Below are 2,531 nucleotides of genomic sequence, written 5' to 3'. Positions count from 1 at the left end.
TTCAAAGGAATATACCTTTATCGTTAAAGCCTGGGAAAGTCTGACGACTGCCATTTAAAGATTATATCAATACCCCTCGAATGTTCAAGACTGTAGAATTTTGACGACAAACACACACATTCACCAGACCCTCATCTCGATTCCCAGTCAACGTTAAAACATTTAGTCAAAACTTGACTAAATGTAAAAAAGCAACTCGTGTAAATCTGGTAAAACACAGCAAGCCATGTAATGTTCTTTATGTATGCAATATGAAGAACTCAATCTCCTACCGGCACGGTTGGCCTAGTGGTAAGGCGTCCGCCCCGTGATCGGGAGGTCGTGGGTTCGAACCACGGCCGGGTCATACCTAAGACTTTAAAATTGGCAATCTAGTGGCTGCTCCGCCTGGCGTCTGGCATTATGGGGTTAGTGCTAGGACTGGTTGGTCCGGTGTCAGAATAATGTGACTGGGTGAGACATGAAGCCTGTGCTGCGACTTCTGTCTTGTGTGTGGCGCACGTTATATGTCAAAGCAGCACCGCCCTGATATGGCCCTTCGTGGTCGGCTGGGCGTTAAGCAAACAAACAAACAAACAAATCTCCAGACAAGCTATGTGTGGTGATGAACTTCACTTGTTCGTTTTCTTAATTCCTAGTAATTGTCCCCGGTGCCACACAGATATAACTTACACCATTGTGCATGTCGTAATAACTTGTGGCGCTAATTACTTCCACTATGTTGATCAGATATGCAGTACATTGTTAAATGTTGTGTTATTGTCTCCACAACGCATTGAATCATGCCAGACCTTTCAACGTCGATCGTATATGCTCTTCGTTGTTTTCCTTTTTACATTTGGTCAAGTTTTGAAGAAATGTGTTAACGTAGACCGGGAGACGAAATGAGGGCGATGGGTGTGAATAGAATAGAATAGAATAGAATAGAATAATGTTTATTGTCATGAACCAGTAAAGTTATTGACACAACAAACAACAAATAATAATAATGCATTATACAATGCTAAAACAATCCGTAACAAATTTGCCAAGACGAACTTGAACTTCGTCTTCTAAAAATAAGTTACTTGGATTTTTGTTAGCATATTTCATATTGATATGTGAAGCATCTTCTTTAAATTCATCCCTTAATTTAACATATTTATTGCATTTATCTAGAAAATGTATTTCATCTTCTATGACATTGCATTCAATACAAAGACGATTTTCTTTAGGGATATTCTGATGTCTTCCACTTTCAATTTTTAGACAATGTGTGCTAGTCCTTAATCTGCTTAACATCTTTCTGTGTTTATTATTCTTAATTTGTATTAAGTATGACTGCATTTCGTAAGATTTACTGATCATAGAATAAAACTTAAGTCTGGAATATGTATCTGATTTTTCTTTTGTCCAGTATCTTATATATTCCTCTTGTGTGTGTGTGTGTGTGTGTGTGTGTGTGTGTGTGTGTGTGTGTGTGTGTGTGTGTGTGTGTGTGTGTGTGTGCACAGCGATTCATAGAAAACTACTCGACAGATTGGTATGACTTTTTTGCATGTGAGTCCCTGCAGATGAAAAAAAATTGTGGACAGCAGCGACCAGCATCTCTACGTCGATTCAAGCCTTTTCGAAAAAAGCAGTTTCTTACTTAATTCAAAAGAGACGTTTTAGGTGTGTACTTTGGTTGGGAACCATCAGATGCAGAGGGGTGAGGGGGTGGTGGTAATAGTTGTACATAATTGTTAAACCCCAAAGACATGAGGTTCGTGACCAACCAGACCTAGCACTAACCCCATAATGCCAGACGCCAGGCGGAGCAGCCACTGGATTGCCAATTTTAAAGTCTTAGGTATGACCCGGCCGGGGTTCGAACCCACGACCTCCCGATCACGGGGCGGACGCCTTACCACTACCAACCGTGCCGGTGTTTAGTATACGTGCATTTTAGCTTGTGCATGATCAGGCAAACACATTGCCACGTTTGATGGGGAAATATTGTCTGACTTCTGTGCTCTTTCAAACACACATTTCCAAATTCGGGAATGGCCTCAACAGTACGAGGTTTGGCATTCAGCGGTAGCCACACTCACCTGATTTACATCCACCAGACATTTACCTTTGGAATATCTGAACGTCCGAGTGTACAAAAACACCCCGCCTCTACCCTGATTATCGCTGACCCGAAGATAACGGTTACAGTTATGTTCAGGCCAATCCCTTTACAAAAATAGGTTCGTGCAATTGACAATTTCGAAAGGGTTATTAGTAACATCTTTTTTTTTTTTTTGGGGGGGGGGGGGGGATGGAGTATGGAGAAAGAGGGGGTGGGTGTTTGCGGGGGTAGGCAGTGTTGGAGATCTTCAAGCTTAACCTCTAATTTTTGTAGATCAGCCAATGAGGGAAGGTTTGTAACAGTATGAGTTTAACCTTCACCAGATCACGTGGCGGACAACTCAGTCCGGATGCTGTGGGTCGTGTACGACCCATACTTTCTAAAGAAGGAATCAACGTTATAAGTATGGGTCGTACACGACCCACTCCATCCGAAT

The sequence above is a fragment of the Littorina saxatilis genome, linkage group LG10 (genome assembly GCF_037325665.1).
Source record: "Littorina saxatilis isolate snail1 linkage group LG10, US_GU_Lsax_2.0, whole genome shotgun sequence".
Taxonomy (NCBI): domain Eukaryota; kingdom Metazoa; phylum Mollusca; class Gastropoda; order Littorinimorpha; family Littorinidae; genus Littorina; species Littorina saxatilis.
Note: the sequence above shows the minus strand (reverse complement) of the source record.